Source organism: Lissotriton helveticus, chromosome 3_1 (genome assembly GCF_964261635.1).
Source record: "Lissotriton helveticus chromosome 3_1, aLisHel1.1, whole genome shotgun sequence".
Classification (NCBI taxonomy): Eukaryota; Metazoa; Chordata; class Amphibia; order Caudata; family Salamandridae; genus Lissotriton; species Lissotriton helveticus.
The window spans coordinates 952577397-952590056 of NC_136061.1; the positions used below are offsets into that span (position 1 = coordinate 952577397).

The window sequence follows — 12660 nt, forward strand, 5'->3', positions numbered from 1 at the left end:
CTGATCATTCAGCTCAAAATGGGTCTAATTCTATTAATCAGCCTGTGACTATTGATGGTATACCACAGTCAATATCCATTCCAACAGCAACACGTCAGGAATTAGATCCTCTTCAATTCATTGAAGAAGCGTCACCAGTGGTATTGGTGTTGGCCAATGTGCCCCCGCCAACGGATACTCAAATGGAATCATCAGCATCTTTGTCTAGCAAGGCACTGCACTGGCTTACAACTAATATGCAAATGGCACCAGGAGGCAAGCACCAGCTTGCATGTGAAATTAAGTCTGTGAAAAGGGTTGCTTGGATTGGGAACCGCCCGAAAAGGTTTAAAGGAGATTGTGTTATAGTGACTTTTTGCCATGCTGCTGTACTACCCAATGTTTTAAATTATATTTTTCCACCACAAAGAAGAGCTGGGTCTGTTGTCCCCCTTACTTTAAAATTCTTTTATGGTGAGCAACAAAATGTGACATTCCCAAGAACTCCTGGCCCGTTATGGGAAACAGTTAGAAACAACAGAGGACCAAGGGCTGCTCCAAATGAATGGGGTTTGGCCCTAGGGAATAGATATGAAGCCTTATCAGACCTAAATGCTTGTGATTGACTGGGCAGAAGTAATTCCTATATTGATCACCCTACCCCTAATGGGGGATTTGTAAGGGGGGAAGTGGATGCTCAGACAAACTCTGTAACAACTAATCTACTGGTAAATTCAATTAGTGCACAGGGGGTCATAGGTGTTATATGTAATGAGTACCAATGTATTGCTCCTGTTGATTACATCGACGAAACTGATCTAAATGTCAATTTATCCCCAAATATGGTTGTAAATGTGGATAATCGAGGTGTAAACCATTATAGACAGGAACAAAGGGCTAACCTACCTAATAGTAGTGAACCTTTTATTGACAGAGCGTCTGGTCAATATATCCTATCGTCCTGGAATATTGCAGGTCTGAAAAGCAAGATACCTTCACAGGATTGGCAAACTTTCCTGGATTCTAAGGATATAATCCTCTTCCAGGAAACTTGGCAATTAGATCCAGATCCTATTGAAGGATATTTACACTTTTATGTTCCAGCCACACCAAGTTTAAGGGGAAGACCTAAAGGTGGTCTAGTAACATGGGTAAAACAAAATAGTGACTATTCAGTGGTCCAACTTGCCACTAACAATCCTGATATACTGCTGATTAAGCTACAACGGCCACTTAGCTTGGATCTTTATATTTTTAACATATATTCAAGGGGCTTACCAGGTGGTAAACCCACGGAGGCGGTTGACCTGCTAGATTCCCTCCTAAAACAATATTGCTTAAAAGCAAATGTTATTGTGGGAGGTGATTTTAATTGTTGTTTTGAACACCTAGACAACCACGATATTGATCTTACGTTAGAAGAGGATTATACCTGGGATATCCCTCAACTTTCCTTACCACCAATTAAAAAATGGTCTGAGGCTGCACTGCAGCTAAAAATCCTGTGCGTAGAGTCCGGCTTGCGGGCCACCAATGGAAGAGTGATCTCAGACAAACATGGTGCCACTACCTTTTCCAATGGAAATTCACAGAGTCGTATTGACTATATCTTAATCAACAAAGAGAACTGGGCCAGTGTTGTAGATATGTGGATAGAGCCTAGAGTGGAAAGTGACCATGATCCATTAATTCTGACATTTAAAATGTATGGAGTACTGAGAGAAGACGATTTGAGGGAAAATGTTAAAATAAATCTCTCAAATGACACCAGACACATTAGATGGGCAACCTGTGCAGCCACTGAGGAAAGCATAACAGCCATGAGGGATTTAACGATACAGGCCACTAAAGAAATAAGGAGTATAAGCCTTATGGATACCCAGTTATCTGAAATTAGTAGGATCCATGATGAATTTTTTAAAAGGTTAAAAATTTTCTTTGTTAAAAAAGTTACTAAGAAGCAACGTAGGCCGGTAAGAAAGGAAGACCAGTGGAACGACAAATCCTGCAGGGATTCTTATAAGGCATTGTCTGTTGCAGTTAAGTCAAAGGATAAAAATAAAATAAGCGAAGCACGTGTTATGTACAAAAAGGTCCAGACAAGTGCAAAAAGGGACTGGGAAGAAGACTATTGGAGGGATCTCCTTAAAGCAAGCGAGGAAAGATCTATGACGCCCTTTTGGAACATTGTCAAATGGGGAAGGGGGGCCATAAGAGGAGAACCCATGAACCATGTGTCACCAGAAGCTTGGGTATCCCATTATGCGACTCAGTTCGCTGCCGAGGAAACAGATGGAGAGGACTGTGTGGCCCCAGTAAATATGCTGGAGAGCCACTTATCTTTTAGCAAAGCTGATGTCCCAAAAACCTTAAATAATATCCCTAAAGCCAGAGCACCGGGCTTAGACTCTGTTCCAGCAGACCTTTTTATGCACGATAAAGACCTATGGGCCACGTACATTCACTTGCTAGTTAATGGTATCGCGAAGGGCTCGCCTATTCCTGAGACCTGGAAGGGAGCCGAGATTATCCCCATCTATAAAAAGGGGGCATGCTCGGATCCAGGCAATTATAGGCCTATTAGCCTTATCGCATGTATACAGAAAGTTTTGGCCAGACTTTTACTTCAGCGAATCCATGGGTGGATAGACGATCAGGACATACTGTCACCCTTGCAGGCAGGCTTTCGTAGCCATACAAGTACCATAGACCAAGTGTTTAGATTTGTTTTAATTTACTGGCGTGTAGTTATACTTGGGGGGGGAATGCTTTTTGCAGCTTTTGTCGATTTAAAATCGGCTTTTGATTTAGTCCCCCGCCATAAGTTGTGGAATGCTCTTCAAACGCAGGGCATCCCAAATGAAATTTTGGCTTTATTAATAAGAATGCATGAAAAAAATTATGCACAAGTGAGATGGAACCAACAGGGTAGTGTCACTGATAAATTTCCTATTGCGAAGGGAGTACGCCAAGGTTGCGTGCTCGCCCCAACGCTCTTTTCGCTATACATCAACAGGGTGATCAGATACTTTGAACGTCAACCAACAGATGCCCCTAAGTTGGCAGGTAAACTGATACCCCTGTTGATGTTCGCGGATGACACGCTGTTGATATCCAAGACACAACAGGGACTGCAGAGGGCTATTGGAGTGTTTGAATTATTCTGTGTAGAACATGGTCTTGTAATTAATACAAGCAAAACAAAATTTATGGTTCTACATAAACGGCGACATATCAGAGGGAAAGCCATTATGGATGGGGTACAGCTTGAACAGACTCAGGTATTTAAGTACCTTGGAATTAATTTGTCCTATAATTTGGATTGGAAACAACATACAAATGAGCTAGCGACAAGACATGCTCAATTAACTGGAGCTCTTACTAAGGAACTTTTCACATCACATACTAAACCTATTAGACCAGTCTTGAAAATTTATAATGCTAAGGTTGGAGCGGCTGTTCTGTATGGAGCTGAACTCTGGGGGCCCAGTAATCTTACAAAGCTGATGGTAGCACAGAATAGATTCCTCCGTAACATTACTGGGCTACCACTGTCAACATCTTTGATACCCCTAAAATATGATCTGGGTTTCCATAGCTTTGAGGATATGGCTAGATATAGACCTGTAGCCTACTGGAGAAGGCTCTGGGTAACCCCAGAGCTTTCTCAGTATGCTCAAGGATTCCTAGAGGTCCGATCATTGGATAAAGGGTGTAAAATTGTCTGGCTGAGAGATGTGAGAAGTATATATAGGGCGATGGGTTTATCCCAACTGTGGGATGATCCTGTTAAAAATGTTTTTCCTCCGAAAAAGGTACTTCGAGATCTATACTGGAGCATGATTGAGACTAAGTGCTTTAGAAATCGCATTGAACGATCTTTTACTAGAGATTTTCTAGAACTTAAGCATGCTCCGGCACTTGAACCTTACTGGGACTGGATAACTGTACCAGGGGATCGGAAAAGGTACCATCAGTTGAGGGTAGGGTCTTTACCTTTAAATGCCCTAACTGAGAAATGGAATAAGAGCAAAAGCCCAAGGTGCCCTTTCTGCCCTGATCAAAATGAAAATATAGGACATGTGCTATTTGTCTGCCCTGAATATAGTGTTCCTAGGCGGTCATGGCTTAAACCGATCTGTGCCCAGCTAAGCTTAAGAACTGCAAGTGAGGCTCTTCGGGTTCTAAGATCTGATACATCACAGCCTGTCGTTATAGCCATGTCGAAGTTTTTGCATTGGATATGGATTATTCAGTCACGTAAAATGAGTCTGGAATAATCATGAATTTCTGTCGTCTGTTGATATCTAACCCTGTATAGCATATTATTAAGTGATTAACTATGTATACTGCACTAGTAACTGATAATTTGTAAAAAAAAATTTGATATGATGAATTCGCTTCATATTGGGTTCTTTTTAGAAATGTTTTTTTAAAAAATAGGATTAATTTTAGAATATGTAAAAATGTAAATAGGATGAGCGAGGGTGTTATTTATTCTACTTTTATTGTATATCGAATATTTTTAACTTGTATCTTGTGTATGGAGGAATAATCGTGGTTCCGGCCCCTTTGTGGGATAGTGGGTGGGGTACTAAAAACAACCATTTCCTTTTCTTTTTCTTTTTTTTTATTAACTGTAATATGTCTTTCATGATTGAAATATATCGAATAAAGACTATTTTGAATTGAATTGATGTGCTCTAAACGTGGCGCATTGTAGGTTGCTGTGCATAAGCATGAGTGCGATAGACTCAATTTGTGCATGTCGACTGCCGCGGCCGGCAGTGGGAGTAAATGCAGGGCGGTGACGTGGGGAAGGGGAGGGGGAGGGGCAGGGTGGGGGGTAGTAATATATGGATTACGGAGTTTTACAGGTAAGTAAACATTTAAATAAATCAAACGAATTTCGTTGCGCGCACTGCGTCGCATTTTGGGATGCAGTGTACTCAACGAAATTCATTTTATTTATTTAAATGTTTACTTACCTGTAAAACTCTGTAATCCATACATTACTACCCCCCACCCTGCCCCTCCCCCTCCCTACGTCACCGCCCTGCATTTACTCCCACTGCCGGCCGCGGCTGCATGTCGATACCTACCATCATTTCTAGGAGTGCTCTCCATTATCAAATAGAAACTAGCATTGATAAGTCACCTAAGCTTGATAACAGCCTAGTTTCAGGGGTAGAAGTGTGATGTCAGCAGCTGAGGAGACTTTCAAGCGAAGGGCATCTTCGGCAACTGTCACCAAGATGTTCAAGGGGGAGACCAAGGGAAGTATGTGGCATCAGTGTGGCAAAGGGCCAAAATATCATGAGAAAACTATCACATGACAGAAATATTGTGTCCTGAGTACTATTTAGAAAAATCTCACCCCCATAGAATTAATACCAGAGAATCTACATTTACGACATTGAGCCCGTCCACCGAAATATAAATCATATTATATCCTATGGAATTTATATTTTGGTGGATGGGGCTATCCGTCATCGTTTTGACCGAGTAACCCATCTGCCAAGAGCTAAATCAGGTCCATAATTTTTCTGTCAGATAATATTTTTGTTGACCGTCACTCTGACATGCAATCACCACTAATAGTCAAACTAGAAGAGTTCATCACCACAGGGACTGAGTAGGGAGGAATCAAATGTATTAAGTAAGATCCACAATTAGGAATGATTTCTTTGGAACATGGAGATGGGACCAGCAACCGGAGAAAAAGGGAGAGAAACTTGAACTTGGTGAAAAAATACAGATGGCATTAGGATCAGTGCTTAATTTGAGCCAGTTGTTTCCAGTGCCCAGTACTGGCACTTAATTGTCAACACTGGTACTTGTGACAATCTGCCACAAGATGGCGCTGTCTGGCTAATTTAGAGATGACCACAACAATAGTTAATAATTAATTCAATATACACTAAAACGATTATTACCTGCTTCCAAGCCATTCCTATAGCTTTGTGGACCTCAAATAGTCCGAATTGTCACACTTATAGGAGTGTGATGGTTAGTAGTTGTGTTGTTACTATCATTGGCAACATAGCAGGGGCAATATGTGGTGCAAGCTATAGTGGACTCCTGACAAGAGCCCTGGCACTTTTTTTTTAATTAAGCACTGGAGAGGAAGGCGGGATGTGGTATTAGACCACAATAGTGTGGTGGGACCAGAAATCAGACAACAGGCCACAGGTGTGTTTAGACACCAGAGAGCAGGAGTGACTGACACTTAGTCAACCATTAAACCATCCACAAAATTCTGGCAAAACATCACAACAGTGAACAACCTATGACAGAAGTCCGGAGGGTGGATAAGGGATGCAGAGGGGATTCATCAGCCATATTGAGTTACACGTGTGTAGGCATCAATAAGGTCATATCTTCCACTGAGGCCTCCTGGCTGGGATAGGCTACTGAAGCACTGCTCGCAGTGCTCCTGAACTGTCAAGCTGTGTGTGCACTTTGTACAAAGCTTCCATTGCACGCCTGCAGTGCACTGCAGCAGGCTTCACTCTGGAAACCAGTGAGAAGTACCAGATCATCAGCACCTTTATTCAAACCCTTTGGCCACTGCCAGTGGACTGGCGAGGAGTAAATCAAAATAGCAAAGTCTCCCTTTTCCCAACCCGATCTCATTCTGCACACGGGGAGGGGTGATAATGATGGCGCGTGGACACACAGCTGGCCGACAAACATCCGAAACATGTTCGGCTCGGCTCGTTTTTTGGCTCGAGCGTGCTAGAGGACTTCGGGCTGAGCCAGGCCTCTGGCTCGAGCCTTCAGTGGAACACCCTCGATGGAAAACACCCACCTTCTTGATACTGGACCACTGGGTGACCACCTGTATAATGCACTTTCGTTTTTGTTAACTTTCCAAATGGAAACCGAAAAATAGTATATGGTTTGTATTCACCAGTGACCAAAACCATATATTTGTTAAAAGCTCTACTTAGCTCCACCATGTTACACCTCATGTCCATGTGAAGTCGTATGAAGATGATGCAAATTTGAATCGACTAACTACAGAATGCAAACTGTCACTTCCGACAATATTTATTTACGTAGCGGGAACCCACGGCAAACAATATATATATAATGTATGTATCGTCCACCTGCGGAGCTAGAAATCTAAAGTGGCTGCAAGACAATGCTGCAGCTCTCTGCAAAAGTAAAAGCAGCTTCCCAGCCGTGCCCAGCATGGAAGGGGGCAACAGATAAGTCGGGCATCCTTTGCATACGGAGCACCGTGCGGGATGAGTCACAGCGAGGCACCTGCGACTGGTGCCCATGAAAGGAGAAGCACTGAGGGCACGAGGAGCCATAGATTCAGTGTCGGTGCCAGCTGCTTACACTGCCTGCCTCTGCACAAGCTCCTCGCACGCAGTACCAGAGGGCCATCTGTCAGCATGGGCGATGTATAAAACATCAAAAATATTAGAAGAAATAGTGGCCATCGGTATACCGTCCCGAGTGCGTCACATTGTCTGCTAATCAGCCCATGCGTACCAGCAATAGCTTCCTGTGCAGCCAGAATTCTTCACGGGGCCTGCCCTAGTGCCCACAGCGCCTTACACCAGCTGCAGTTACTGGGGCGGGTCTTTTAATAAAATTAAGACTGCTGCGAAGGAAAGACCCTACAACTGTAATGATGGAGAGAAAATAGTGCAATCCGGCTCTTTAGTGCAATTGCAACTGCGATGTATATTGAGAGTACGTCACTTCCGAGGTATTGAAGAAATGAACTTCTGATTGTTGTTCAAGTGTCACTTTGCTAATCTGCATACAAGGTCACAAACCCTCTGCACAATCACATTGTATATGCACTCTATCACCTGATCCCGGTCTTATGTAATATTATGTAAGTCGGACAGTGTCTGCAGAGCCTGCATTTTGGCAAGTAGCAGGGTGATGGGCAAACTTCAGACTCGGTGCCAACCTTGTAGGGACAGACGCCACCAAGAGTCAACTGTCCAGGAATAAACATCAGGTGATCCACGTAGAGTTAGTTCATTGTGACGCCTCCAAATGCTGCAGTGAAGCTCCATATGTTCACCCCCAGTTTATGGCAGCCAGGCCAGCCCTTATTTGTTTACCTGTATCCTGCACACTGCATAACTGTTGTAAAGGCGGCTCATTCGGCGCTATACGGAAAGTGTTCAACAGAACATGCTGACAAATACCACTTCGCATCCTATCCAAAGGTAGAGGCAACATACTAAACCAATGACCATAGCTGTGCGCCAACGACTGCTACATTGGGCACTCCGTAGAGAAACAGATGCCCTAGGTGGAGTCTACATTCGTTGTACCGCTTGTTGTGGAATTTACCAGAGGGGTTTCACTTCCATTAACATGCAATAGCTCATTGAGGTCATCCACCCTAACAACACTGGACCACACGTTCTGCATGGACATTTACCATCTGCTGCTTATTAATGTTATATCCAGGAACAGCTTGTAGTTTTTAGTATAACTGTTTTTGAAATCTATCGTTTAGGAAATAAAACATTGGATGTATCCTCTGTAGACCTTTGACTTCCTGGCCAGGGACTCTGCTCTCTGCCCCAGCAGCTCAGCTGTTATGCCGCTGCCCCTACACTGCTCTGCGAAGGTAGGTAGGTGTTCGAGGACCTCCTCCACCCGCAGGCTCCTGCCTGCGCCTCATCCCTGGTGGGCCAGTGGGAGAGCATTGCTCTTCTGCTGGTCTGCTGTGGTCTGTCGTTGTGTTCATGCCTGTTTTCCTGCCTTTTTTGTTACTGTTTCTTGTATTTCTGTCTGTTTTCTGTCTTCATCTTTCTTTTTTGTTATTGTGCCTTGTATTTATTATTTATTGTGTATTTATTGCTATTGTGCCTTGTATTTGTTATGTGTTGTCTTCCTGTTTATTGTTGCGTACTCCGTGCCTGTTTCCTTTCCCGCCACTGCTGCCCCAGCGGCCCCTCCCCCTGCCGGTTCCCGCTCCTGCCTCCCAGTTGCGCTTCCCTCCCCCTTCCCTATTTAATGTTGGCCGCTGCGCGACCGCGCCGCTGGCCCGATGGCAAGACCGTCTGTGCCTGTCCACGACCCGACTGTGACCAGTGCCAGGCACCATGGCTCTCCGACCACCCACTGCTATGACTCAGCTGACCTCCATGCACTCCACCCCGAAAGAAACAACAACTGCAAGCTGGCGATGCCAAATCCCACCCATGGCCAGTTCACCTGCTGACACTGCCGACAATCCTTCACCATCCTCCGCACCCCCACGGCCGCCCCACCCACACCAGACACCAGCCCACCTGAAGCCCTGAGATGCATCCTCCTCAATGTGCACTCCCCGCACAGACTTGCTTTAGAGATCTGGGACTTCTTCGATACCCTCTTGCCAGAAGTCGCCTTCTTCACGGAAACCTCCACCCCTGACATCGCCACCGCCATTCCCGACGGATACAAGATCCAGAGGAAGGACCTCTCCAACCGCCCAGGAGGAGGACTAGCTATCGCACACAAGAGCTCCCTCCGACTCTCCACCTCCAGCACGAGTGACTCACCTTCCACCACCGAACACCTCCATTTCCAGATCCAGACCAGCCCCAAAACGACCCTACGCGGCACCCTCGCCTACAGACCCCCTGATCCTTGAACTTCGTTCACCACCTCCATCGCCTCCATGGACTACATACTCATCGGGGACCTCAACTTCCACCTTGACAACCTCAGCGAACCCAACTCTGCCACCCTCCTCGACAACCTTGCCAACCTCGGACTGAAACACCTCGACCCACAAGGCAGAACACACCCTCGACCCCATCTTCCCAGGAGAGAACAACATCCACTTTAGCCACACCACCCAACCCACTGGAAGGACCACCAGTGCGAACACTTCTCTTTTGACAAAACCACAGCTCACAAACCTACACCACACCCACCATGAAGGAACTGAAGCAAGGTCACAGAGGAGCACCTCAACTCCACTCTGAACCATGATCCCCCTCCCGCCTCGACCAATGTCAACTCTGCAGCCAAAGAACGACACCGGTGGATCACCAACTGTGCAGACAAGCTTTCCCCCCTTCCAGACAGACAGCGCCCAATAAAGGCCACCTGGTTCACCACCGACCTCCGAGAATCCAGACGCAGCTGCCGACGTCTCGAGAAACAATGGAGGAACAGCGAAACCCCTAAAACCAGACCACCTCTAGGAACGCCATGACAGAATATCACTAACTCATCAGATCCACCAAAAGGACCTTCATCTGGATCAAAATCCTCGCTAACTCCAGCTACTCAAAGGAACTCTTCAGCATCATCCAGGAATTCACCAAACGCTCCAGTGCACAAACGTCACACCCTCCAAGGACCTCTGCAACAAACTTGGCTCCTAATTCCATCTGAAAATCAAGGCCCTCTACGACAACTTCGCGAACAGACTCCACAAACCACTCCTTCCTCCAGCAAAGACAGGCAGCCTACCATCGCCACCTGATCCCCGGTCACCAATGAAGATACCGCCACAACCATGAAGAGCACCCACTCAGGAGCCCACATGGCCACCTGCCTGCTGCTCTTCTTCCACAGAGCCGCTGCCGCCATAGCACCTGAGCTACGACGCACCATCAACATCACCTTCGAATCCGGCACCTTCCCCGATGACTGGAAACGTTCAGAAGTCAAGCCCTTCCTCAAGAAACCCTCTGCAGACCTGATGGACCTGAAAAACTACAGACCCATCTCTCTCCTTCCCTTCGTTGCCAAAGTCACTGAGAAGATCGTCAACGCCCAGCTGACCAACTTCATCGAGGAGAACGCCATCCTCGACCCTTCCCAATCCGGATTCCGCAGCAACCACAGCACAGAGACTGCCCTCCTCACCACCACAGACGACATCCACACGCTCCTCAACCAAGGTCACACTGCGGCCCTCATCCTCCCAGACCTCTCAGCAGCCCTCGACACTGTCTCCCACCGCACCCTCACTGCCAGACTGCACGAAGCCGGCATTCAGGGAACCGCCCTTGACTGGCTCTGCTCCTTCCTCATCAACAGAACCCACAGAATCAACACCAGCCCTTCCTCTCCGAATCCACAGAGATCAACTGCGGAGTACCCCAAAGTTCATCGCTCAGTCCCACGCTCTTCAACATCTACATGGCCCCACTCACAGCCATCGTCCAACAGCATGGACTCAGCATAGTATCCTACGCCGATGACACCCAGATCATCCACTCTCTCACGAAGGAACCGGACGGCACCATACTCAGCTTCCAGGAAGAAATGAAAGATGTTGCATCCTGGATGAGCAGCAGCTGTCTGAAGCTCAACTCTGAGAAGTCAGAAGTCCTCATCCTCGGGCACAACCCCTCAGCTTGGGACAACACCTTGTGGCCCACCTACCCCCTACGTACCACGCCCGGAACCTCAGCTTCATATTCGACTCCTCCCTCACCATGAACCACCAGATCAACTCTGTTGCCTCCACTTGCTTCAACACCCTCCACAAGACCTCCAAATGGACCCCCCCGAATCCAGATAGCCTGTCACCCATGTACTCATAACTAGTAGACTGGACTACGGAAATGCCCTCTGCACCTGAATCAACAAATCCCTGCTACAAAAACTCCAGAGCATCCAGAACACCACGGCCAGACTTGTCCTCGGCATCCCACGACATTAACACAACACCCAACGCCTGTGAGACCTCCACTGGCTCCCCATCGAGAAGAGAGTAACTTTCAAGCTACTCAACCACATCTACAAATCCCTCCACAACACCGGACCCAAATACCTCAACAACAGAGTCTCCTTCCTTGTACCAAAGGGAAACCTCTGCTCCACCGACCTCGCCCTTGCAGAAACACTGCGCATACGCAGAAAAAGAGCGGGTGGAACTGCCTTCTCCTACATCGTGGCAAAGACCTGGAACGAGCTCCCGATCAACATCAGATGCTCCCCCACTCTGCACACCTACAGAAAGAGCCTCAAGACCTGGCTCTTTGGCCGGCTCGAAGGCCCACCCCCCTTCCCCCGGCGCCGTGAGACCCTCACGGTTGATTAGCGTTCTTCACAATTCTCTGATTGATTGATATAAATTTCACGTTCCATATTTTTCCTGATATACTGTGTCACTTGTAGGTAAAACGTGACAAACCATAAATCTATGTACTTGGAGTAGATTTGGTTACCAAAGACATTGAAGTAGTACCAGTATAAAGGAAGCAGGACATTTTTAGACAAAAATAGAAGCAAAGTGCATTTACCAATGGGACAACAATAGAGTATATCCAACAATGTGGGCCAGATCATCTTTAAATGGGCCCACAATTTTTTTCTGAAACTGGCTTTGAGACCAAAGCAACTGTTATATCAATCGCACGCCAAGTCAACAGCCTTGAACACGCTAGGTTCACATGATACTAAATTTGAGTAGCTCCAGATAACTTTTAAAGGTAATTAGTCAGTCATTACTTCGCCCACCATCCCCAGGACTACACTACTGCGCCTCGTCTTTTATGTCAGCTTACCTTTAGATCGACCTCTTTATATTACTATTCAAACACAAATTCCCACTAGCTTGAGCGCTGGAGTCTTTTGAGAATAGATGTCAATTAATAGTTGAAGTATAATGGGTAAAGTAACCGGGGCGCACCAGCTATCTGATACATAATTTTATAGAGAATAAAATTCATAATTCAGAACTCCTAC

General features: G+C 46.2%; 1 protein-coding gene across 1 annotated transcript in view; it reads right to left on the minus strand.

Annotated features, from left to right (window-relative positions):
• The window catches only part of RAMP1 (receptor activity modifying protein 1), a 573742-nt gene that overhangs the window by 544172 nt on the left and 16910 nt on the right, over positions 1-12660 (minus strand). The gene's annotated exons all lie outside the window — the stretch shown is intronic.